A 27,894-nucleotide genomic window follows, 5' to 3' on the forward strand; every position below is an offset into this window, starting at 1 on the left:
CCTCAGCATGGGTCCCAGACTCAAGCCTGCCCTCCTGAACACTGCCTGGGAGGTAGTGGCAGAGCTAGTCAGCACTGCCAGCTTCACCGGGAGGAGACAACTGGTAATCTGGTGTGGGGTCACTGGTGAGTCCTCTGCCCTGAGAGAGGCAGGGAACCAGGGAGGTTTCAGGAGGCAAGTGTCCTCTGGTTGGGGTGAGCTCTGCTGATCCCCTGCTTCCTCTGCAATGAGGCAGCGCTTCCGAGAAGTGCCAACATCTGGTGGGCTCCTCATTGAGCTTGGCTCTTTATGAGACAGCTGGGGTATGAGGGTGTCCAGAAAGGTGGCCTGGGTGGGCTCCCAGAGAACCAGAGTCCCTCTGTGCATTTAAAGGACATGGGCAGCACTCAGCAGCGTGAGCAGCCAGGAGCCTCAAGTAGTACCAAAGAGGTGCATTTCAGCAATGGCGTTCTGAGCCAGGCCACCATAATCCTGAGGGGTACAGCCCAATTCCATAGACTTGGCACCAAGTTATTACCCGCTACTGCCCCACGGCCCGGGCAGCACTCCCCCGCACGCCCCCCCTCCCCCCGCCGCCGCCCCAGCAAGCAAGATAGTTTTCAATGGTTTTTGGGTGTATATTTTCACCTCCCACTCCCCCTCCGCTTCCATAGCACCCAGTCTGCATTTGTAAATACTTCTAGTAATTCACACCTGCGAGACTTCTGCCTGAGAGGAGCTGTGTCCAACCCGCTAATCATTTAAATTTCTGCCATTGCCGGTTTTGCATGCCGCCATGGGCACAGGGCGCAAACCTCATTATCACTACCAGCAAGGGACCAGAGCATGATCAGCCGGGGGCGCACCTCGATTTTGGCTAGACGTCCGATTCTCCGCCCGGTCGCGGTTTGTGTTTACGGCTTCACGAGGCGGAGAATTTCCCCCAGTTTCTTGCAAATAAGTGTGTGGGGTAGCATTTTACTTTCGGAGTGAATGCATGAATAAATAATCTTGTTTAAACTCACAAAGGCTGTTGGTCCTTTAATTTGACCACACACTAAAGAGGGCTTAGAAGCACACACATCTACCTTCCCAAAAAAACACACTGATTACGGACTGTACGGGAAGGAAATTGGGAGTGTCAGGTTATCTTTGTTCCCCTGTCATTAACAGCAGGCTAATGACATAGATGCGTACGAATGAAAATGTTCCTTTTTTCATATTTATCATATATTAGGTACTTGATACAGACTTTAATCTCTGTTTGGAACCAGTTTCTGAAACCAACGTTTTAAATTTGTGAGTGGTGAAAGGTGTCTTTGGCAGTGTGGCAAAATGGGTGATAGCAAGTTGTCAGTCTGCTTTACAATCGACCTCATTTTCTTTTCCAATAAGATTGATTCACTATTGCTTGATTTACATTGCCACGAATGACGAGTTTCCTATTTTGTAGCGGTACAAAGGTGTAGAAGCCCATGCAGCAGGGAGGACGTTAATAGGACAATCGGCCTCATTTTGTTGCCGGTCGACAGGTTTGTACCCATGAGAAAAGGCAAAGGCAAGAAATAGGTCGTCTTGCATCCAGTCCTGCCCAACTCAGGGGATTTGTTTGGGGCCTGGGTGTCATCAGCAGGTTGGCCAGAAGGTAAATGGTTTAATTTTACAGTACCAGATCTCGTGTTGCGATCATCGTCGATCCCCGTCAGTGACTATTTAAATATATTTAAATATCATTAGTGAACTTCCCCACTGTATTGCCCTCCCCATATTCAGAACACATGAGCAAGTTTTACAACAGGTCTGGAGCAAAGTGAATAAGGTGAAAGGAACCGGCTGGGGCAGGACCCTGGGGTGGAAAGGGACATGGCTGGGCAATACGGCACCTTGGCACCATAGTACTGCCCCCTGTCACTAGGGGCAGTGCCAGAGGGATGTGCCAGTGGGGCTTCCTCTAGTGTGGTCCATGGGTTTCCTGCCCATGGGAGGAGGGATACACCGTGTTTAGTGGGAGCGGTTCCCTGTGTCCGACAGATATTTCCCCATGTCCTTTGTCGGGGATTTTCCTGTGTCTGATGGTGTGGTGACCCCCATGTCCGTGGTGGGGGAAGGTCCCCCATGTCTGTGGGGGATCTTTGTTTTTACTTTTAGTTCTGTTGGATCGGGGGACTCTTTACAAAGGATACTCTGATCCCTTGAAGGCCGACGATGCTGAAAGAGCCTGTCCCGCCAGCATGACGGTTCCAGCGTTTTCTTTTGGAAAATTTGGCGGGAAATCCAGCAGCGTAGCCGAGGTGCTGCACGCCGTTTTTCTCGTCAGAGCCCGAGCACTTTGAAAAGAAAACAGAAAATTCCGCGCACAGCCTTCCCTCACCAACTGGAAAGCTAACCAACATTTAGTAATCCAGAAGCGATAATTCTCAATGTCCTATTTCCAATATTTTTATAATTAATAAACAATGTGTGCAAATGAAATAAAAAAGAAACCCATGGGTGGAATACTCTGCCCCCCCCCCCCCCGCCCCCGCTTCAGCTCCGTGTTTCTCGGCTGCGCCATTTGCTGGCATTAGATTTTCTGATCCCGCTGGCATCAATGGGAATTCCCATTGAAGCCATCCCATGCCACCTGACATTTCACGGGTTGGGGTGTGCGCTGCTGGAGCCACCAGAGAATCCCAACAAATGACCAGAGAGCTCAGGCCATGCATGTAACAGAGTTGAACCTGCAATTCCTGGAAATTCCAGGCAGAGCAGGATTTGCAATGGTCCAAAGGAATGAAAATCAGCAAAGAGAAAAAAATAAATGAAGGCTCGGGAGCTTTAACATTGTTTGGGGGTAGAATTTGCCATAACAATGAAAGTATGAAGACATGCATATACAGAGAGCTATGTTCTGATGGATTGTACGTACATTGTTAAGTAAACTGTCAAGCTGGAAGAACTGTGGACTCATCCTTTATGGCCAATGGTATTCCATGTGTCACTGGAGTCAATCTTTATCGTGACAGGTCTGTTCATAAAATCATAGAATCATAGAAAAGTTACAGCACACAAAGAGGCCATTCGGCCCATCTTGTCCATGCCAACCGAGGACATCCAGGTACCCTTTCTAATCCCACCTTTCTGCACCTGGTCCATAGCCCTGTAGCTTCGAGCACTTAAGGTGCAGATCCAGATACTTCTTAAAAGAGTTTAGGGTCTCTGCCTCCACCACCAACTCAGGCAGTGAATTCCAGACTCCCACTACCCTCTGCGTAAAAAGGTTCTTCCTCTTGTCTCCTCTGCACGTTCTGCCATGTATCTTGAATCTATGTCCCCTGGTGCTAGAATTATTCACCAAGGGAAACAATTTATCCTGTCCACTCCATCTCTTCCCCTCATAATTTTGGACACCTTAATTATGTCACCCCTCATCCTTCTCTGTTCCAAGGAAAATAACCACAACCATCTAATCTCTCCTCATAGCTACTTTGGCCATTTCTAAACAGCGGTTCGAGTCAAATCTGTCATATGAGACGATAAGGGTTCAGGAGAAGAGTCAAAACATTAAGTCTGTATTTCTCCCACCACAGTTGCTGCCAGACCTGTTGGGTGGAATTTATCCATCCAGTCTGTGGTGAGGTTCGTGGAGGTGGGAGAGAGGGGTGAGGAAAATTTGGCATAAAACCAAAAATCAGAAACCCGCCAGACGGAAAACAGATTGGAATTTTCCACTCATCACTTTCATGGTGACTGCTGATTGCCATCCCTGTTATCTGGGATGAACTTGGCAGTTGTCTACGGGTGACCTGAGGCCTGTAAGTCCCAGGGTCTCATGCTCTGGGGAAGGTGCACTCTCCTTGGCCTGACCAACTGGAGCAGATGGGATCACAGGCAGAGGGGTCTCCGACTGATGCTAATTCTCCCTGTGGTTGCCGAAAAGTCTTTCCATGACTCCCTGAGGAGAAGGGGCCCCTGGAGAGAAGTGAAGATGCCCAGTCCCCCTCGACTAGTCATTGATGGACCCCACCAATCACTATCAACATGGAGTCCAGATCCAAGCGCAAATCTGGCAATAACTCATGAACTAAGGTCTCCAAGGTGGTCGCCACCCTTCCAATGGTGACCGCGAGGCACTGGCATGTTGGAGCCATGACATCAGACAGAACATGGACAGACTCCTTCATCCTTCACTCTCAACTTCTGATTGAGTCTTGTATTTCTGCCTGATGTCCCGTAGTTCATCTTTGCACCTCCAGCATTGTTTTGGCAGCTGCTCACAGAATGTTGGCCCTACTCCGCTGCATGGACCTGCTGATGGCTGTAAGGGACTGAAGGCAGATTTACAAGATTGCATGTCATTCACTGTGAATATCAGGGTGTGATGAACTCAAGGAGGTCTCATTCATGCTAGGTTGCTGGGAGAATCTGATCACACCTTCCCCAGAGGAGTGATTGTCCTCTCCAGCCAGTTCGGTATCCTCCTCAAATGTTGTGAGCTCTATGATGTTGGCCATCCATCCTCCGTCTTGGATCGCTCCCTTCGGCTGTGGCTAAGCTTGGACAGCATGAGTACATAAGGGAGAAATGTAATGAGAATGGATGGAGGAGTGGCTGGGAAATATAAAGCTTCCTGCGTCTGATGAGCTCTCCCAGGAAGGGGCTGAGGACAGAGTTTATACAGCATGATTAATGAGATGTCAGTGATGTGGAAGCATCCATGAGACAATTAGTGCTGATGTATATTCCCTGCTAATGGTGTGTGCTAGCCCTGAAGAGTGTGTTGCCAATTCGCACCGGAGACGCCAATAATGTTGCTCTTTTTAACTGGATACTGATATGACAGTTATTAATGATGATATTGCTTTTCAGAGTCGCCAGGTATCAAATGGTACCACCACAAGGTTTTACCGGATATCGTTCAAAGACCAAACAACCAGTTAGTTAGTTCAAGTTCAATGATAGTTTATTTACACACAAGAATTACTTCAACATGCAACATAAAACACTACAAGCTAAATTACACCTAACACTACAACAAACTGTACTTAACTTCAGGCACCCGGCTTTATGCAGAGGAACAAGGCCTTTGTTCGTATCTTGCGTGCCTGGGTCTGGAGAAGTGACTTCGTTTCTGCTGGGCTCATCCATCTGGTAGCGATCATTGGTCTTGAACTTGTCTTCTGGTCGTGATGCTGCACTTGGTTTTTGGCGTAGGTCGGGACCAAGAGATTCCGAGCGCCAGGGCCAAGAGAGACTGAACACATGGCAGTGTCTCTCTTTATCCTTCTGGGGTTTCGCGCTCTTTTGGGCGGTCCTTAGCTTTGGACCCAATAATTTGGCAGGCTTCAATTACCGCCTTTGATTTTGGCCAATAAAGGGGTGGGTGCCTTGATGGCGGGGCGTGTCCTGAGCAGTCATTGACCTTGGCTTTTTGGGCTCACTGAGCAAAGGGAGTGGCGCCGATGAGTCTGTTTCTGTATCTGTTACCTGAGTACAGGTCTTTTGTTCTGTGGAAATGGGCCATTAGAATGCAAAGTAGCTGGGGGTTTCGATAGCATCTAGTTATCTGAGTTGCCAATATACATAAGCTCTGAGCGTCTGAGTCCTGGGTTGACCATATTTCCCATGGTCCTTTGCAGGTGGCCATATTTCCCGGGATCCTTTGTAAGTGGTCATCCCAGATGGCTACATCCTGTCCTTGTGATCCTGAACACTGCAGAGTATTGCTATTACCAAAAGGGCTTCTACTGTATAGGAAAGGAAATACCATTTTACAATGTTTTCGCACCATGTGGAGGTATCAGTGTTTATTTTCATGTGAGGTGTGGTGTCCGGGCTAGGGGTCTCATATTGTATGGTCATGTCCGGGGCCGGTGTGGTGTGGGGCACAAAGGCTGTCAACGCATGCAGCTGCAGGAGTCCTGCGATGATCACAATGGAGGTCATCAGTCCTGTCTTCATCTTGTCTTTTTGTTCTTCATTCTTTGTATATTCCTGAGGGTGCAAGCATAATATCTGTTATTATCGTTGGTTAACATCTCGTTTTGTTTGTCTTTCTCTCTTCAATTTCAATTACCTATGAGAATCGTCACCACGTATGACTCCCTCATTTTTCTGCAAGGAATCCAGCAGCTTGTGGCCGATGCGGTGAGTGGGCGGACACTTTCTCCGTCCAGGGTCCAGAGGTAGTTCACGTATAGCAGCAAATGTGTAACAACCAAGTGTGTCAAACATATAAATAGCAGTTGGGGTAACGACCAAAGAGTCGCGGAAGGTAAAGAGTTGAGTGAACAGGCTGTGGCAAAAGGCATTCTTTAAACCACAATACGAGCAGATACGGGGAAACAAAGACCTGCCAAGGACAGTAAGGAGTGTAAAGAACCATTCCAGATTACTTGAAGTGATCGAAGCATGAGGTGCGTGTGGGCCGCGGCAGGGCAAGAATGGGTGGGATTCCCCGGGTAGGGCGGTGATCAGTGGCATTGCTCCACTACCTGAGCGTGGCTGACCAGATGCATTGGGGGTCCTCAGGCAGAGCGGGGATTAGTGCCGGTACTTCCTACCTGGGTGACCGAATGAGCGGAAAGAATTTGTAACATATGGGATCTAACAATTTGTTCCTTTAATGATCATTGGGCAGTAAATGGCGTCAGAAGAGTAACCATGACTGTATCAAGAAATTTTGTAACTGGCCGACATTAATTAAAACCATGTGAGATCAGAAGAATAAACTGTATCAAGAAATTTTGTGTCGAGCCGACATTAATTAAAACCATGTAGCAATAAGAAAGAAACAAAGAAAGCGGGCAGGTTGTTTCAAGAAATAGGACACCGTAATTCACATGCGGTTCCTTTTTCTCATCATCTGGACACCTCAGGGTTCCATATCAAAAAGCGTCGCAAAAGGGTTATCGTAACGGGAATCAGACTCTGAGTCATCACCATCTCCCTGTTGCCAAACTCGTGTCTGTCGTTCCTGTGCTGTGGCTGCGTGGGCCGTCGTGCGATCCGAATCGTCATTCCTTACTAATGGACAAGAGTTGTCGCGGTGCCAATGGGGTGTTCGTTTGTCATGAGGGGCGGAAGCTGCAAAGGGATAATTTCCGTTGTCGGGAGGTGGCGATGGCTCTGGCTGTGGCAGTGAAAGGGGGTACAGGGGCCAAACATGTCCTGGTCATTGTTCCAGGGGCTGTTGCTGTCGTCCGAATCAAGGTCAAGGACGAAAGGCGTACCTGTGGGCGGAGACAAGGTCGGGTCTGTGGGCGTGGACGTGCTGTCCTGGCTGGGGGGGGGGTGGGGGGAGGGGGTGGGGGGTGGGGGGTGGGCGGGGGTGGGGGGGTGGGGGGGGCGGCGCTGGTCTAACTTGTCGATGGGCGAGGTGGGATCATCTGCTATTGCTAGGGAGACGTGGTGGGAGTGGTTACATTGGGTTCCATAAACTTTCAACTGGTTGATATGGAACCAACCTGTTTTTCCATTGGGGTACGTTATTTTGTACACAGGGGTGCTCACTTTATCCAAAATGGAGTAGGGTACTGCAAATTTAGGGGCGAGGAACGAACTGGGATTATACAGGGAAACCATCGCTTGCTGACTGACTGTATACTCTACTGGGTGTACTGTTTTATCAAAGCAGTCCTTACTCTGCTTTTTCCTAGCACCTAATGGGACAGCTGCAGCGAGCTGGGCTGCTTTAATATTTTCCGTGAGTTGTTGGTCTGCTTTTTCGTGGGTGAGGGCGGTGACTGTAGGGCTTGCCAAATCAAGTCCTAATAAATATTCAGTTCCTTTCATGGGTCGTCCGGTCATGAGGGTGTGGGGGGTGAATCCTGTGGAACTTGATACTGTGTTCCTACTAAACATAAGGGTTGCACCATTTTCCTAATAGTCGCTTTCAGGGTCCAATTCATACGTTCCACAATACCACTAGATTGGGGGTGATAAGCAATGTGGAATTTTTGGTTTATTCCAAAAATCGTTAGGACATTCTGTATTACTCTGCCGGTGAAATGGAAACCTTGGTCTGATTCAATGCTGCGGGGGAGTCCCCAGCGTGTAAATATTTGCTGTGTTAAGATCTTAGCTGTTGCCTTTGCTGTGTTTGTCCTGGTGAGAAATGCTTCCACCCATTTTGTGAAGGTGTTGATTACTACCAACACATATTTAAAACCATTCTGCAGGGGCGGGAGGGCGGGGTCCAATGTAATTGAGCTGTAAATTCGTCCATGGGCTATTAGCAGGTCAGGTGTTTCTTAATTGTCCGTTCCTGGAGTACCTTTCTGGATTATTCTGTGCGCAGATTAAACAATTCTCAACATAATGCGTGACGTCTGCTTTTAAATCGGACCACCAGCACAAAGGTCTTAAGTGGGCAATGGTGGTTTCTATCCCCTGATGTCCGCGTCTGCCATGAAACTGGCAAATTATCTGGTTTCTGTCCTGGGTGGGGACCACATAAATTCCATTCTTTAAAATTATATTGTCCTGTACCGTCAGTGAGTCCTTGAATTTGTCGTAGGGGGCTGGGTAGTTTCCGTCTAAAACTTGCTTAAGAGTGTCGTCTGCCTTTTAGGCCTGGGCTAAATCTTCGATATTGGTCTGTGAAACCTGGACTGTGCGTATCGGTTCACTCTCGGGGGGTTGCCAAAAGTGACCGTGTCGTGATCCTGCCTTGGCTAAGGCGTCTGCCTTTACGTTACCGGGTGGGGAGGAACGACGATGGCTTCTGACTTTGATTATGCCATATGTGCGATCTTTTGCTGTCTCAAGAATATGCTTCAATAATGGGGCTGAGGGTGGGGGTTTACCACCAGCGGATATGAATCTTCCAGATTCCCACAGGGGCAGGAATTCTGACAAACTATTGCAGACATGTAAACTGTCCCAATATATATCTGTGGGGGTCGGGAAAGAATCTGGGTGCTGCACTACATATGCTATTGCTGCTAATTCGGCTGCTTGTGATCCCAAGTGGCCTGTCAATTTTAAAGATATTTCCTGTAATGCGCGTCCCTGCGTGTCTTCCACATAAATACCGCATCCTGTTATCCTTTTTCCATTGTCAATGATGGAGGAACCATTGACATAAATTTTTAAAGAGTTTTCCGTGGTCAGGGGATTCTGTGTTCTGACGCCTGCTCATGTGGGTAGTGATTTCGGAATAAAGGGTCCTGTGTGGTGTTTGGCTGCAATGATCTGGCACTCATGTGGGGTGCCTTCATACTGCAGGTTGTCCGCAAAAATGTGTGGGCCTTTGTCCGTTTAACTGTGATGTCCCTTCCTTGTAATAACAGTGTCCAGCGAGCTGCTCTGATCTGGCTAACAGAACTGTCCTTTAACCTACCATCTAACAGTAGCTGCGTTTGGGGTGTGCTCCGTTAAAATCGTTACGCGGTTGAGGCCTGTGATATATGCAAAATATTGAGCTGCCCAAAAGACTGCAAGCAAGTGCCGTTCGCAGGCTGAATATCCTTGCTCCACGGGATCCAAAACTCGTGAGGCATAGGCTACGGGTCCTAAGCGGTCATGTCTTTCCTGTAGTAGCACGGCAGAGAGGGTTCGGTCGGTGGTCGCTACTTCTATGGCGTAGGGTGAGTGTGGGTCTGGTACCTGCAAAGCGGGGGCTGTGCTTAAGGTGCGTTTTAATTCATCAATGGCATCCGTGTGCTGAGGAAGCTATTCCCATGGGGCGTTCTTTTTAAGGAGTTCTGAATTGGGGCTGCTTTTGTGGCAAAACCATCTACATGGTTCCTACAATACCCAAATAATCCTAAGAATGATCGGAGTGCAGTGACATTGTGGGGCAGGGGCAATTTAACTATTGATTCAATCTGCTTCTGTTCGATCTCTCTTTTCCCATATGTGATAATGGTACCTAAGTAAAGGACATTTTCTTTCAGGAACTGGGCTTTTTTCGGGCTGACTTTGCATCCAATTAATTGTAAGACACCTCGCAATTCGGAAAGAAGCTTAACATGCTCTTCCTTTGTGTCCGTCTGTAGGAGTAAGTCATCCACATACTGAATCAGGCATTCGGGTCGGGAAAATTTGGAAAGTCCATTGGCCAATTGTTGGTGGAAAATGGAGGGGGAGTTGTTGAAATCTTGCGGGAGGCTTGTCCACGTATTCTGCTGTCCTTGAAATGTGAACGCAAACTTATATTGACAGGCATTATCTAAGGGAATGGACCAAAAGCCATTGCTAATGTCCAGCACAATAAAGTACTTAGCATGTACTCCCTGCTTCAGCATGGCTTCGGGACTCGTGGCAACGGTGGGGCCTGCTAATGGGGTGATCTTGTTGAGCTCTCGGTAGTCAATGGTCAATCTCCATGAACCGTCGGGTTTTTTCACGGGCCAAATTGGGGCATTGTTTGTTGAGGTTACGGGCCGAATTACTCCTTGATCTAGTAAGTTATTGATAACTTTTGCAATCTCACCCTCGGCTTGCTGTGGGAAACCGTATTGCTTCTGGGGCTTGGGATCGGGACCTATAATTGTGACTGTTCCCGGAATTCTTGCACAATCGTGCTTGTGCTGGGCGAAGGATGCTTTATGTTTTCTTACAACCTCTCTAATCGTCTTATCTGTACTAATGGCTTGCAGATCAAACCAGTAGTCACTTACTGAGCAGATTCTATGTTCGTAGTCTCCTACTGTGAGCGTGGCGGGGACTCTTGCTGTTCTGGCCATTTTCCATACACACTTATTCACGGGGTCAAAGGAAAGGTTGTGTGAGCTCATGAAGTCGATTCCTAAAATGTGCTCTGCTGTTTGGGGCAAGTCCACTAAAACAACGGGTTGCTTGGTGTTTATTTTGCCGATTTTAATATCTACGGGGGCCGTAATGTAACCCTGCTGCAAATGTCCTGTAAATCCACTAAGAGCGATGGTGTCTGTGGTGAGCCATTTGTCGCGCTGAAACATTGTGTAGGAGTTTAAAGTGGTGCGGGACCCTGCTGTGTCCCAAAGGAACTCTACTGGGTGTCTCCGGACTGTGCCTGTGATTACTGGTCTGACTGATTTGTCCCAGAATGTGTCGCAGACCCAAGTTGGGAAGTCCGAACACCATAAATCTGTGCTATTAATCACTGCATTATCTGATCGGGCGCTAATGTTATGTATGGGTCTAACATTGTTCCTAGTTGGGGCGTTCGATTGCTGGTTCGGGGGGGCATTGCATTCGCGGGCGTAATGTCCCTTTTGTCCACAATTATAGCATCCTCGTGGTGCCTGTGATCTGGGGTGCTGACCTTCATTTCTGCCCCCATTTACCCATGTGGGGTCCTGAGTAGTCCTGACTGGGTTTATATTTGCTTCTGCCTTCTCCTGATCTGCCTTTCTATGTAGGGATTGTTCCCAAGCTCTGGAGAGTTTCTTTAAAACCCAAACTTCATTATGTGTAGCATCTGCGGGGTCATAATTTACACAGGCTTTTTTACCTGCTTCTGTGGCGTAGGAGACTAAAGTACGAGCCCATTTAATTGTGTTGTCGTTATCTAAGTTTGTGCGGTTCAATTCCCCAAATACCACTTTAAAATGGATCCAAAGGCGACCTGCGTATGCAGTCAGATGCTCTCCCTTCTTTTGTCCACATCGGTTCAAACCTTCTATGTGATCTCCTCTGTTGTATCCAATCGCGTCTAAAATAGCTGCCTTCATCTCCTGGAGGCTTCCTCCTCCTACATTCTGAGGTTCTGGTAAAGCTGAGCTAACGGACTATTCAAGGCTCATGACTATAAGCTTAACTTCCTCCGGTTCGTCCAGACCGTACATAACTGTTTGCTGTCGTACTCTCTCAAAGAAATTATGCGGGTCTGCTGTGGGTTCAAATGGTTCAATTTTGGCGCAGGCATCTCTCAATTGGGTGATGCTTAGTGGGGTGGTGGAAACGAAATCGGGCTCCTCGCGATCCTGTAACGTGTGCTGTGTGGTGACTGGATTCATGGGGGTGTGTGGAGTTTGTGCAGTCGGTGGTGCGGGTGCTTTCCTTTTCGGGGCTTGGGGGGCTCTATTCTGATTTTCTGTATCCTCCACATATCTATGGGCAGTTTCAATTAGTTCTTGCCAACTGGGCCCATTCTCCTGATCTAAATTCAGTCCAAAGGTATCTCTGAAGCCGTTTTGCACTGAAAGCAGTGACTGTAACTTTGCTATTTGTTGCCTACATTTGGCGTGATCTACTGTACGCTGTCTTTGTTCCGTTGTGGAACTATGGAGTGCTCGTAAAGCTGCCTTTAAATCCGCACATTGTTTCTTTAGCTGTTCTACCTGCTGTTCCGTCTCTTCTCGGACCAAAATTGCACGCTGTGTATCTTGGTAGGCCTTATCGTACTGGGTCTGAAAGCTGCTAAGGTGAACAATACAAGGTTGGTGTGCACGTTTGACACCCGCCATCTCTTTATCTTTAGCTGCCAACTGTTCCCGGAGTTGCTCATTAATTTTCTCACATTCACTAAAGTTTCAATCATTCTTCTCCTCTTTCTCAACTAGCTGTCTGCGGAGCGTCCTCACGACCTCCTCTGTGCCTTGTAATTGTGCCAAACAGGACACGATTGCCATCGGCTTACGAACTTGCGCTGCATTATTTTTATGTACCTCGATTAGGTTGTCCCACCAGGTTTGTCCTATGCTTCCTGGACCTGACTCTTCATTGGAACAAAACTCGGACCAAAGGGGCCATCCTTTCCCCTTCAAATACTTTCTCAATTCCTCTTCCCATATGGGGCACTGCTCTGTTCTACTAGTCGCTGTGATCTCGGTTTCCTGCAGGTTCATTAGGCGTTCCATTGCCTTTGCTGCCATTGCTTCTATTATCTCTTTTCCTACCGTTAATTTGGGACAGGGGGAATAAGGCGGTGATTCGAACAGCGGATATGGCCTAGGTTATTTACCGGTTCACAATACTCCCGATAGTATGTTGCTCAACAAAATCTAACGGGTTTACCTTATATCCCTGTTAGTACGCATGCAAGTTCATACACACTTCCGAATCTTGGAGATATGATCGATGCGGGCCTTACACTTGTGATTTCTTTCACTTTTCTCAATTGGGTTTCTAATGCAAAGTTTTGTGGGTTCTCTCGGAGTGACAGAATCACTTCTAGATCGAGTCGCGTCAGATCTCACCAATAATGTTGCCAATTCGGACCGGGGACGCCAATAATGTTGCTCTTTTTAACTGGATACTGATATGACAGTTATTAACGATGATATTGCTTTTCAGAGTCGCCAGGTATCAAATGATACCACCACAAGGTTTTACCGGATATCGATCAAAGACCAAACAACCAGTTAGTTAGTTCAAGTTCAATGACAGTTTATTTACACACAAGAATTACTTCGACATGCAACATAAAACACTACAAGCTAAATTACACCTAACACTGTACTTAACTTCAGGCACCCGGCTTTATGCAGAGGAACAAGGCCTTTGTTCGGATTTTGCGTGGCTGGGTCTCGAGAAGTGACTTCGTTTCTGCTGGGCTCCTCCGTCTGGCAGCGATCGTTGGTCTTGAACTTGTCTTCTGGTCGTAATGCTACACTTGGTTTTAGGCGTAGGTCGGGGCCAAGAGAGACCGAGCGCCGGGGCCAAGAGAGACTGAACACATGGCAGTGTCTCTCTTTATCCTTCTGGGGTTTTGCGCTCTTTTGGGCGGTACTTAGCTTTGGACCCAATAATTCGGCAGCCTTCGATTACTGCCTTCGATTTTGGCCAATAAAGGGGTGGGTGCCTTGATGGTGGGGCGTGTCCTGAGCGGTCATTGACCTTGGCTTTTTGGGCTCCCTGAGCAAAGGGAGTGGCGCCGATGAGTCTGTTTCTGTATCTGTTACCTGAGTACAGGTCTTTTATTCTGGGGAAATGGGCCTTTAGAATGCAAAGTAGCTGGGGGTTTCGATAGCGTCTAGGTATCTGAGTTGCCAGTATACATAAGCTGTGAGCGTCTGAGTCCTGGGTTGACCATATTTCCCATGGATCTTTGCAGGTGGCCATATTTCCCAGGGTCCTTTGTAAGTGACCATCCCAGATGGCTACAAGTGTAGCCCTTAGAGAGCATGATGCCATACTGAGAGCATAAGCTTAGAATGAGCTGAAGTCTCACTTACCCTGGTGGCATGGATGAGATTATTCATCCTCATTGCACTGCATGGCATTGCATAGACGGTTGCCAGTCAAATTGACCTGACTTGCTGTTGCTTCCCAAGCTGGAGAGGTGAGGTTTGTGTGCTTCCTGGAGTCATCCTCCAGGAAAAGCACATCCTGGTGTTGGTGTACTCATCTAATTAATTCCTCGAGGTCTCCTGAAAAACAGCAGGGCTGGAGAGAGTAAAATGCTTTGCTGGCTTTTAAATATATTGCCTGGACCATCAACCCCATTAGATAACAGCAGGGCGGTAAATCAGTTCCTGATCCGCCAGGTGATTCCGAGAGCTACTTGCTTTTGCATAATTAATAAGCTTCTGGGCACAAAATTAGCTTGATTTCCCACACTCTATGGACAGCAGGAAAGGCACTACCGAACCCGTCAGCCACGGCACCGAGTTTTACGATCTGTAAATTCCGCCCGCTGAATGTTTCCGGCACTTTCTGTTTGTATTACTCATGATATAGGTTTATTTGGTGAATGAATATGCTTATCATTTAATTACATCGCAAAACTATTTGAGACATCCCTCATTCACGCCTCCATTAATAACACTTTCTGTCAGTGACGGCACAAAAGATGATGAATAGCACTTTCAGAATGAACAGAAATCTTTATCAATCAATGAACCTCAGGACAAAAAAGCAAAACGAATCAACAGGGTTGGAGAGTATGGTAGGATGGGGAGTTTTAAAATGGTTTCACAGAACGTGAGCATCGATGGCTATGCCAGCATTTCGGTGACCCATCCCTCACTGCCCTTGCGAAGTTGGGGGGGGGCTGTCTTCTTGAACCGCTGTGGTCCCTGAGGTGTTAAATACATCCACAGTGCTGTTAGGGAGGGAGTTACAGGATTCTGGGGCGAAATTCTCCGGAAACGGCGCGATGTCCGCCGACTGGCGCCCAAAACTACGCCAATCAGACGGGCATCGCGCCGCCCCAAAGGTGCAGAATGCTCCGCATCATTGGGGGCTGAGCCCAACATTGAGGGGCTAGGCCGACGCCGGTGGAATTTCCACCCCGCCAGCTGGCGGAAACGGCCTTTGTTGCCCCGCCAGCTGGCGCGGAAATTACATCCCCGGGCGGCGCATACGTGGGAGCGTCAGCGGCCGCTGACAGTTTCCCAGGCATGCGCAGTGGAGGGAGTCTCCAGAGTGCCCTGGAAAGAGTGCCCCCACGGCACAGGCCCGCCCGCAGATCGGTGGGCCCCGATCGCGGGCCAGGCCACCGTGGGGGCACCCCCCGGGGCCAGATCGCCCCGCGCCCCCCCCCCGGACCCCGGAGCCCGCCCGCGCCACCTTGTCCCGCCGGGAAGGTAGGTGGTCTAATTTACGCCGGCGGGACAGGCAATTTATTGGCGGGACTTCGGCCCATCCGGGCCGGAGAATCGAGCGGGGGGGCCCGCCAACCGGCGCAGCGCGATTTCCGCCCCCGCCGAATCTCCGGTGCCGGAGACTTCGGCAACAGGCGGGGGCGGGATTTACGCTAGTCCCCTGCGACTCTCCGACCCAGCGGGGGGTCGGAGAATGTCGCCCCTGACCTCGTGGCAGTGAAAGAACAGCGAAATATTTCCGATTCAGGATGGTGTGTGTCTTGGAGGGGAACTTCCAGGGGGTGGTTTTTATACGGAGGGTGGTGAGTGCTTGGAATGCGCTGCCGGAGAAGGTGGTGAAATCAGATACAATAGATAGGTTTAAGAGGCATCTTGACAAATACATGAATAGGATGGGAATAGAGGGATACGGACCCCAGACGTGCAGAGGGTTTTAGTTTAGATGGGCATCATGATTGGCGCAGGCTTGGAGTGCTGAAGGGCCTGTTCCTGTGTACTATTTTTTGTTCTTTGTGGTATTCCCATGTATCTGCTGTCCTTGTCCTTCTAAGTGGTAGGGATCGGGGGCGAAATTCTCCCCCAACGGCGCGATGTCCGCCGACTGGTGCCAAAGACGGCGCCAATCAGACGGGCATCGCACTGGCCCAAAGGTGCGGAATGCTCCGCATCTTTGGCGGCCTAGCCCCAACATTGAGTGGCTAGGCCGACGCCGGAGGGATTTCCGAAATGGCGTTTGTTGCCCCGCCAGCTGGCGCGGAAATGCGGCGCATGCGTGGGAGCATCAGCGGCCGCTGTCAGTTTCCCGCGCATGCGCAGTGGGGAGAGTCTCTTCCGCCTCCGCCATGGTGGAGGCCGTGGCGGAGGCGGAAGGGTAAGAGTAGATAGTGCCCTGTAGATAGTGCACAGGTTTTAGGGAGTCAGGATGTAAGTTACTCTCTGCAGAATTCCTAGCCTCTGACCTGCTTTTGTAGTCACAGTATTTATACGGTAGGTCTAGTTCAGTTTCTGACCAATGGTAACCCCCAAGATGTTGATAAATGGAGGATTCACCGCAAGCATTATCATTGAATGTCAGGGTAGATGGTTGGATTCTTCCTTGTTGGAGATGATCGTTGCCTGGCACTTGTGGGCATGAATCCGACTTGCCACTTATCAGCCCACGGCTGAATGTTGTCCAGGTCTTGCTGCATTTGGGCACAGACCTATTCAGTATCTGAGGAGTCATGAATGGTGAACATTGTGCATTCATCAGTAAACATCCCCACATCTGACCTTTTGATGGAGGGAAGGTCACTGATGAAGTAGTTTAGAGATGGTTGGGTCTAGGACTCTACCCTTGGGTACTCCTCCAGTGATGTTCTGGAATGACTCCAACCAGAGGAAAGTTTCCTCCTGATTGCCATTGACTCCAGTTTTGCTTGGGCTCCTTGATGCCACACTTGATCAAATGCTGCCTTGATGTCAAGGAGTCACTCTCACCTCAATGATATAAAAACAAAATACTGGAGAAGCTGGAAATGTGAAATAAAAACAGAAAATGCTGGAAAGATTCAGCAGGCCAAGATTGGGGAGAGGGATACAGGGTTAATGTTTCTAGTCCACAACCCTCTTCTTCAGAAGAGTCTACTGACCTAGAGTTCAGCTCTTTTTTCCATGTTTGAATCAAGGCTGTAGTGAGGTCAGAATCTGAGTGGCCCTGGCGGAACCTACACTATGCGTCAGTGCGCTGATTATTGATGGGTAAATGCCACTTGATATCATTGTCAATGCCCTCTTCTTTTGCTTTGCTGTTGACTGGTCGTTTGGATTTGGCCTGCTTTTTGTGTACGGGACATACCTGGGAAATTTTCCACATAGCCAGGAGCTGTACTGAATAGCTTGGCGAGGGGAGCAGCTAGTTCTGGAACACAAGCCGTCAGCTGGAGTATCCTCAGGGACCACAGTGTTTGACGTATCCAGTGTTTTCAGCCAATTTGTGGTATTACATGGGGTGAATCAAATTGGCTGAAGATTTGCATTTGTGATTATGGGAAGCTCAGGTGGAAACCGAGATGGATCATCCATTCGGCACTTGCAGCACATTAGAAAACGAGAGATCTGAACTGTTGATCAGGAGGTACAAAATTAAATCACACCACAGCAGCAGAAGAATTGAAATACAGTCACTTAAATAAATCAGGAAATCAAAGCCAATTTCAATAATGGTGACAATGACAGATTGTCATAAATACTCAACTTGGGTTCACTTTGTTCTCTTGTCAGAGGGCATGGTAGGATGTAATGGGCGTGATTCAGCGGCTTCATCGCGCCCAACTTGGTGTTGGGACGAGGCCATTGAATCTCATGAGAGGCTTTTCATGAGATTTGCGATGCTTGAAACGTCTCATGAGATCCAACGTAGTCTCGTGAGACATCACGATCTGGATCTCGCCCTCACTGAGCATGTCCCAGATCAGCATATTCAACGGCTCAATTAAATATAAGTTCACCAGATTCTCCCTGTGTCCGGGGCACAACGATCGTGCCTGCGAGACCTCACCAGGGCACCATTTGGTGCTCATCCACACAAATGTGTACCAAGCACAACGGCACCTATGGGGGATCCCAGGCCAGTGGAGACACCCAGTTGGTCAGGTACAGAGCAGGTTGGTATTTTGGCTCACTGTCTGGCACCTGGGCACCTTGGCACTGCCAGCCTGACACCATGGCAGTGCTACCAGGGCACCATAACAATGTCATCATGGCACTGAGGCTGCAAAGTGATTTAGATAAGTTGAGCAGACAAATATGTGGCAGCTACAGTACAACGTAGATAAGTGTGAAGTTATCCACTTCGGAAGGAAATACAGAATGGCAGAGTATTATATAAAGGGCGATAGATTGGGAAATGTTCATGTACAAAAGGACCTCGATGACCTAGTACACCAGTCACTGAAAGCAAGCGCACAAGTGCAGAAAGCATTTAGGAAGACAAATGTCGACATTCATTGCCTGAGGATTTGCGTACAGGAGCAAGGATGTCTTGCTGCAGCTGTGCGGTGTCTTGGTAAGACCACAGCTGGAGTATTGTGTGCCATTTTCGTCTTTTTATCTGAGAAAATATATATTTGTCTTGGAGTGAGTGCAGCCAGGGTTCACCAGGCTGCTTCCTGGGATGGCAGAATTGTCGTATGAGGAGAGATTGATGAACGAGGTCTGGAATTCAGAAGAATGAGAGGGGATCCCATTGAAACATATAACATTTTTACTGGGCCGGACAGACTGGATGCACGGATGTTGTTTCCCCTGGCTGGAGTCTAGAACAAGGGCTCACAGTCTCAGGATACGTGGTTGGCCATTTAGGATTGAGAGGAGGAGAAATTTCTTCACTCAGAGGATGGTGAACCTGTGGAATTCTCCACCACAGAGACTGTCACTGAATATATTTAAGAAGGAAATAGATAGATTTCGAGACCCTAAAGGCATCAAGGGATATGGGGAGAGTACGAAGGTATGGCACTGAGCTAGAGGATCAGCCATGATCATATTGAATGGCTGAGTAGGCCCGAAGGGCCCAATAACCTACAGCTGCTCCTCCTTTCAATATTTTCCGTGATAGTTGTTATGCTAGTGCACTCGCAAACCTGAAGCCTGGACCAATGGTCAGGAGATACAAGATTAAATCACACCATAGCAGCTCTTCATGAATCCACGTTTCCATCAGTAAAGATTAATGTGGCGGGAGGAAGCAAAGGCGAGGGTTGCCAAGGTGACCAGGGTTGGGAATGTATAGGATAACAGAGGAGTAGGCTGGTTGTTCCCAGAGATTTCGGCTAGTGTCCAGCTCCAGTCAAAGCCGGGAAGAGCCTTAAAAATATAGCGCTCACTCCTGCTTACACTCGTGGTGTTGCAGCGGTTTCAGCACGCGGAGCACTCCCGTCCAAGCTGACCCTCGTTTGGAGGTTCCCTCCTAGGGGCCTCGGAGCCACAACCTGAATGCTGCCCCCCCCCCCCTCCTCCCCCCGCCCCCCGCTCCCCCCGGAGCCTCAGAGCCACCTGAAAGAAATCCATGCAGAGTTTGATTGTATGGTCTGCTGTTGCACACTCTCGACTTCCTCACCTACTGAACATCTGGACGTGCTGTAGTGTTCCATCTTGTGCTCCAAAGGAGACAGAGGTCCCTGATGGTGGGCTCTCTATATTCAGGAGTCCTTCCTTTGTCCATTGGGGACATGAAGGATGTTGTGCACACCAAGCCCATACAATGGAGTGTTGAATTAATTCATGGACTCCTGGGCCAACTGCAGATTTGAGGAGAGAAGTTTAATATTTATATAGAGTGTAAGTGGTTGGAGCCACTTTTCCATTATCTGAAGGGGCTGATCCTCAATTTCTAGTTGCACATCAGCCGTACACCCTTGATCTTTGACCAGCCAATGTAGTGGGTTGCATTGTAAAATGTATAAGAAAACCTGCCTGTGTGTGTCTTTTACATTTACAGCACTTAAACTGTTACACTCACTGATTTGGCAAGTGTACTCATTCTACAAAACCTGTTGTGGTCAAACCTGGTCAACATTAAGATGTTGGGACTCAAAATATAATGCAGCTTGATGGACAAGTTGTCATCACTCTAAACGTTTGGTACTAAGTTCGTCCAGTTATTAAGGTCAATGCCACCGTACACCAAGGAGAACTTCAGAGTGCTTTCCTTGTCCTCCCCTGGGATGTTGATCATTTAAGAGTTCAATTAACATGGTTTGGCCAGGGAAATGATTTTCCGCCATGTGGACACAGTTTTCAGTCCATTGGAGTAGAATTTTCAGGAGTTTTTCCTGAATGCTTGTGGAGCTGGCTTCAAGGACACTGACATTTGTTCAATGGCCCTCCCATTGAATGCAGAGCATGTGGCAGAGACACTGCTAATGGCATTCCTCCAACCTGGGACCCTGGAGTTGTGAAGCAATTGTGCTAACCACTATGCTAACATGCTGCCTGAAGCATGCCAGAAGCAACATCATATGTATCTCAAAATGTGTTGCCAGCCTGGTGAAGCTAAGAGCATAAAACAGGAAATAGGAGCAAGAGTAGACCATAAGGCCCCGTGAGCCTGCCCTGCCATTCTGTACGATCATGGCTCATCTTCTATCTCAACTCCATTTTCCAATGGTTCCTGATATCCATTGATTCCCTCAGAGATCAATAATCTGTTCATCTCAGCCATGACTATATTCAATGAAAGAGCGTCAACAACCCCTTGGGGTAGAGAATTCCAAAGATGCACAACCTGGTGAGTTAAATTTCCCCTCAACTTAGTCCTAAATGTTTGACTCCTTGAGGCTGTGGCCCATCTTTCAGGTTCCCCAATGAGGGGAGACAAGCTCTCAGTGTCAACCCTGTCAATCCCCTTCAGAATTTGTCTTTCAATGGGATCGCCTCTCATTCTTCTAAACGCCAGAGATGATAGGCTCAATCTACTCAGCCTATCTCATCATAGAACAACCCTTTCATCCCATGGTCCAATCTAGTGAGCCTCTGCCATACCACATCCTTCCTTAGATATAGGATAAGATTTCGCAGTTGGTAGGTATGATTGCTCCTCTGCAGAAAAGTCACCAGCCTGGTGGGATGCCCTCCTCAGAGGAGAGTTAAGTCTCTTAGGGGAGACTTCCGCCACTATCTGGCATACCAAAGGCAGCCAATCTGATAGGCCAGCAGTTCTCTGGTTCCAACAGTGTCACTGGGAGAGAGGATGGCAAGTAAAATGTTAGGAGCTGAATGATAGGTAATTTGGATTGTTCTTGATGGCATCAGGCGAAGATGCCCCAGGGCCAAGGGAATAGGGGCTGAGGTGCACAGACTGGGGGTGGGAGGTCGACAAAGAGGCACCTGTGAAGGGAAAAGACCACAAGGAGGGACCTTCAGTTGAGACAGAAGACCTATGAAGGAGACACCACTCCCCTTTCGCATCCAAGGCCCAAGCAGTCTTCCCAACGCTTGCTGACTTTCCACTGCTGATCTTCTGTTGCTGGTGAAAAATTCACTATCAGGCAAGAAGTGGCCATTAATTGACCACATAAGGGCCTCAATTTACATGAATGCAGACCATCTAAGACTTTGCCCACCATCTATTAAATTGCAGCCAAGTTAGGTGTGGGCACCCAGAGAATTTTATGGGTCCCCCACATGAATATCCTCTTGCAGGAGATTGTAAAATTCTGTCCATTGAGACCAGGACTATGCACAGTATCCTATGTGTGGCTTCCCCAAAGTCCTGCACAATTGTGACCATGAGCCCCAGCAACATCCCGATTAAAGTACTGAATTATTGTGCTCTCGAACTGAGCTGTGCCTCTAGCTAAGTTGTAGCAATGCATCTACAACATGACCTGACAATGTGGAAAATTGCCCAGGTAGCTGCTTTCCACAAAAAGCAGGACAAATCCAATCCAGCCATGTATTTACTCTTGATCATCAGCAATGTGATGGAAGTGGTCATTGACAGTACTATCAAGGAGCACTTACTCAGCAATAACCTGGTGACTGATGCTCAGTTTGGGTTCCACCAAGACTATTCATCTCCAGACCTCATTATATCTTTGGTCTAAAATTGAGAAAAGAGATAAATTCAGAAGGTGAGGTAAAAGTGACCACCCAGGCCATCGAAGCAGCATTTGTCCACGTATGGCACCAAGGAGCCCATCAAAATTGAAGTCAGTGGGAATCAGGAGAAAGCTCTCCGCTAGTTGGAGTCATACTGAGAACAAAGAAAGATGGTTGTGTTTGTTGGAAGTCCTCAGGCCCAGGACATCACTGCAGGAGTCCCTCAGGATAATGTCCGGGGGCTAACGTCCTCCCCGTGTCTGCGTGGGTTTCCTCCGGGTGCTCCGGTTTCTTCCACAGTCCAAAGATGTGCGGGTTAGGTGAATTGGCCAATGATAAATTGCCCTTAATGTCCAAATTGCCCTTGGTGTTGGGTGGAGGTGTTGAGTTTGGGTAGGGTGCTCTTTCCAAGAGCCGGTGCAGACTCAAAGGGCCGAATGGCCTCCTTCTGCACTGTAAATTCAATGATAATCTATGATTAATCTAGGACAAAGGTTCGGCACAACATCGTGGGCCGAAGGGCCTGTTCTGTGCTGTATTTTCTATGTTCTATGTTCTAACTATCTTCAGCTGCTTCATCAGTGGCTTCCCTCCATCATGAAATGAGGATGTTCCCTGATGATTGCATAATAATTAGTCCCATTCCTAACTCTTCAGGTAAGGAAGCAGTCTGTGTCCGCCCGCAGAAAGATTTGGTTAACCTGCAGGCTTAGGCTAATAAGTGGCAAGTAATATTCACATCACACAAGTATCAAGCAATGACCAACTCCACTAAGACAAAGTCTAACCATCACTCCTTCACATTCAAAGGCAATACTATCACTGGATTCCTCACTATCATCACTGGACTCTCCAAAATCTGTCCATTATCTCTAAGGTACAATTGAGGACCATGACGTTCAACTTGCCTGGATGACTTCAGCTCAAACACTCGAGAAGCTTGACACCATCCAAAATATATCAAACCACTTGATTGGCATTCCATTCACTACTTTAAACATTAATTCCATCCACAATCAGCGATGATGCGCATCACAGTGGGCCAGCATGGCACTGGAGCGACTCACCCAGCTCCAGCTGCCTACACCGGCGTCAAACGAGCTCCAGGGGTCTGGCCATGCGCGTTGCGGCCGGCGCGAATTCGCACATGCGCGTTATGACTGGAATGAACTCGCGTTTACGTGCTCGGTTGCCTTTTCCGCACCGGCCCCGACGCAACATGGCGGAGAGCTACAGGGGCCAGCGCGAATAAAATAGGGCCCCACCAGGAGATGCCGGCTCGCCCATCGGTAGGCCACGATCGCGGGCCAAGCCACAGTGGAGATCCCCCCCCAGGGTCGGATCCCCACTCCCGCCCACCAGGCCACCCCCCGCAGGATGAACGCCGAGGTCCCGCTGGGTAGGGCCACATATGAATGGCGCCGGCGGGACTCGGCCTATCTCGGCGGCCACTTGGGCCAACGTGCGCGGAGAATTGTGTAGAGCGGCCCCCGACCGGCACCGCCCCGACCGCGCTGGTGCCGTGTCGCTGATTCTCCGGTCACCGGCGGACCGGCGTCAGAGTGGCGTCGCTTGAATCGCGCCAACCCCGCCGATTCTCCGACCCGACCTGGTGTCGGAGAATCCCTCCCCCTTTGGCTGCAGCTTTTAAATACACAATCTCTATCACCTTGAAGAACAAGGGCAGCAGATGAAGGGAACACACCACGTGCAAGTTCCCCTCCAAATTACATACACACTGTTCTGACTTGGAACTATCTCACCGTTCCTTCACTGTCACTTCGTCAAAGTCCTGGAATTCCATCCGAACAGCACTGTGACGGTAGCTACACCACGTGGACTGCAGCGGATTGAAAAGGCAGCTCACCACCATTTTCAATGCAATTAAAGATGGACCATAAATTATCACATTCCCAGCACTGCCCACAGTCTATGAATGAATCAAAAACATGAACAGAAATCTCTTTGTATTTGTGTTTTTAGTCCACGTTTTTTCTCGAAACAAATACTTAAGAGTTGATCACTCAGTAAGAAGTTGCAACAACTGGTTTTCCTCATTGAGGACCCTCTTGAGATACAAGGCCCGGCTTTAACTCCATGCAGGTGGATGAGTTTCAGGTCAGTTAAAATCTTGTCCTTCTCCCCGCAATGTTAACATACAGAGAATTGGATAGATTGGACAGAGAGAGACAGACCATTCAGCCCAATTGATTCAGGCTGGTGTTTAACTTCCGCACCATTCTTCATCCAGACTTATTCTTCGATTCCTTTCTTCCCTGGCACTAACTAGCTTTCCCTTAAATGTGTTGCTGCCACCTCAACTAACCACTCTGGGTAAAAATTGTCTTTCGAATTGTACCACTTATTGGATTTCTTCGTGACTATCGAACATTTGTCTGCCCTAGTTCTAGTTCAGTGAAGACACGTCAAACTCCTTTGTAATTTTAAAGAGCTCCAGCAGTCACCCCTCAGCCTCCTCTTTTCTAGAGAAAAGCCCCAGCCTGTCAGTCTTTCTGCATAACTATATCTGCTCAGTTCTGGCACAGTATCATCCTTGCAAATGGACTTACTTTTACCAGGGTAGTGACAGATTGATTGTGTGTTTCTGACACCTTCTGCTTTCATTTCTTGTGAAGGTGATGCTTTACTTGAAAGCTGTTTGAAAGTTGTCAGCCTTGTTTTATTAAAATAACCGCAGATACACTCAAAATGATTTGCTAATCTTCATGCATCATTACCATGACGGCAACAGAAATCACGGGGCAATCCTTCATCATTCCATCTTTAACTGGCCTTCCACATCTGACATTTTGACGACTGACAGACCTTCACTGAAACAAAGGTATTTTTTCCACTGAGGTATTTTTTTTGTAAAATAATCCGATGTAAAAACATGAATTACAGGGTGTTAGCAGAGAGAATTTCTTTTCAGGAAAATAAAGTGAGTTTTGGATTACCCTGGAGTCTCCAGGAACTGAATTGAAGATTGATCTCCAGCATAATGTTGTCAGCCAGGCTGGAGAAAAATCATACAGCCATTAAAACAACAGTTCTTTATTCTTTGAAAATTTTTCTTTATTAGTTCTAAAAAGAGGGTGGGATAAAAATTCCTTTGACTGATAGTCAGGAATAATCTATGATGTGGAGATGCCGGACTGGGACTGGGATGAGCACAGCAAGAAGTCTTACAACACCAGGTTAAAGTCCAACAGGTTTGTTTCAAATCACTAGCTTTCGGAGCACTGCTCCTTCCTCAGGTGAATGAAGAGGTATGTTCCAGAAACATATATATAGACAAAGTCAAAGATGCAAGACAAAGCTTTGAATGTGAGCATTTGCAGGTAATTACGTCTTTACAGATCCAGAGATAGGGGTAACCCCAGGTTAAAGAGGTGTGAATTGTCTCAAGCCAGGACAGTCCTGGCTTTCGCAAACCCAGGCCAGATGGTGGGGATGAATGTAATGTGACATGAATCCAAGGTCCCGGTTGAGGCCGTACTCATGTGTGCGGAACTTGGCTATAAGTTTCTGCTTGGCGATTTTGCGTTGTCGCGTGTCTTGAAGGCCGCCTTGGAGAATACTTACCCGAAGATCAGAGGCTGAATGCCCTTGACTGCTAAAGTGTTCCCTGACTGGAAGGGAAAATCCCTGCCTGGTGATTGATGTGCGATGTCTGTTCATTAGAATAATCTAATCAGGTAATGAAAATACTGTGGCTGGGATTCTACCTTTGAGAGACTAAGTGCTGACACCAATACTGAATTGCGAGTGTTATACGTTAACAAAGGTGGTGCCGGTCCTGGAATGATTCAGGACTGTTAATGAGCTAGCAACAGTGCCTCATAGAACTAGTGCAATTCTAATGCATGCCACTGTGTGATACGATCTTAATGAGCCATTTGCAATAATTTAGCGGGCCCGACGCCCTATGCTCTGGCCTTCTGCGATTCTCCAGTCCCCGCGGTCATGAATCATGTGGGCATGAATTATTTGCGGTTTCTATCAGTTGCCATGACGTGGTGGACCTCGACACCAGGGTCACGCTAGTAGGGTCCATTTGAGGGTCACCCCTTCAACAGTGCACTGCCTGCCCACGACCCCCCCCCCCCCCACCAAGCACCCCCCCCCCCTCCTCCCAGGAACCGCTGTAATAGAGGGATGTTCCCAGGGGCTCCTGTAATGGGGGACTCCCCATAGGGTCCCCCTGCCTGAAGGGATCCCCCCACACACAGACCCCCCCCCGCAGAATAGAAACCCATGTCTGGAAGCTAGGGAGTAGTCCAGACGGGGCGTTGAGAGGAATTACAGCTGTAAAACTTACCTTGCAGCTCCACATGTCCATTCGTGGAGGAGAGGAGCTGTAACCTGCATCTTGTTCCCATTGATCCATTCGCTGCCAGTCATTCATAACTTTCGAGCAGTGGCCTGTGATTGACAGTTTCTACAACCCATCTGCAGCTTTGATTTACTCATATCCCTGCATGGTTCAGTGGCTTAAATGGTGAAACATCAATGTTTGTAAACATTGACCATATCAAAGAGAGGTACATAATAAGAACATAAGAACTAGGAGCAGGAATAAGCCATCTGGCCCCTTGAGCCTGCTCCGCTATTCAATAAGATCATGGCTGAACTTTTTGTGGCTCAGCTCCACTTCCTCGCCTGCTCACCGTAACCTTTTATTCCTTTATTGTTCAAAACTCTATCTATCTTTGCCTTAAAAATATTTAATGAGGTAGCCTCAACTACCTGGGCATGGAATTCCACAGATTCACGACCCTTTGGGTGAAGAAGTTCTTCCTCAACTCAGTCCTAAATCTGCGTCCCCTTATTTTGAGGCTATGCCTCCTAGTTCTAGTTTCACCCGCCAGTGGAAATAACCTCCCTGCTTCTATCTGAACTATTCCTTTCATAATTTTATACGTTTCTATCAGATCCCCCCCATATACTTTTAAATTCCAATGAGTATAGTCCCAGTCTACTTTGTCTCTCATCATAAACTAATCCTCTCAACTCCGGAATCAACCTCGTGAATCTCCTCTGCACACACCCCAGTGCCAGCACATCCTTTCTCAAGTAAGGAGACCAAAACTGAACACAGTGCTCCAGGTGCGGCCTCACCGGCACCATATACAACTGCAACCTCCCTGTTTTTAAATTCCATCCCTCGAGCAATGAAGGACAAAATTCGATTTGCCTTCTTAATTACTTGCTGCACCTGCAAACAAACGTTTCGTGATTCATGCACAAGGACACCCAGGTCCCTCTACACAGCAGCATGCTGCAATGTTTTACCATTTAAATAATAGTCCATTTTGCTGTTATTCCTACCAAAATGGATAACCTCACATTTACCAACATTGTACTCCATCTGCCAGACTCTTGCCCACTCAGTTAAACTATCTATATCCCTCTGCAGATGTTCAGTATCCTCTGCACACTTGGCTCTACCACTCATCTTAGTGCCATCTGTGAACTTTGACACATTACACTTGGTCTCCAACTCCAGATCATCTATGTAAATTGTAAATAATTGCGGACTCAACACTGATCCCTGAGGCACACCACTAGCTACTGATCGACAACCAGAAAGACACCATTAATCCCCACTCTTTACTTTCTGTTAGTTAACCAATCCTTTATCCATGCTAATGCATCACCCACAATGACATGCACCTTTATTTTATGCAGCAGCCTTTTGTGCGGCACCTTGTCAAATGCCTTTTGGAAATCCAGATACACCACATCCACCGGTTTCCCGTTGTCCACTACACTCATAATGTCCTTGAAGAATTCCACTGAATTAGTTAACATGACCTTCCCTTTATGAACCCATGCTGCGCCTGCCCAATGGGACAATTTATATCCAGATGTCTCG

The sequence above is a fragment of the Scyliorhinus torazame genome, chromosome 3, assembly GCF_047496885.1.
Source record: "Scyliorhinus torazame isolate Kashiwa2021f chromosome 3, sScyTor2.1, whole genome shotgun sequence".
In the NCBI taxonomy this organism is placed as follows: Eukaryota; Metazoa; Chordata; class Chondrichthyes; order Carcharhiniformes; family Scyliorhinidae; genus Scyliorhinus; species Scyliorhinus torazame.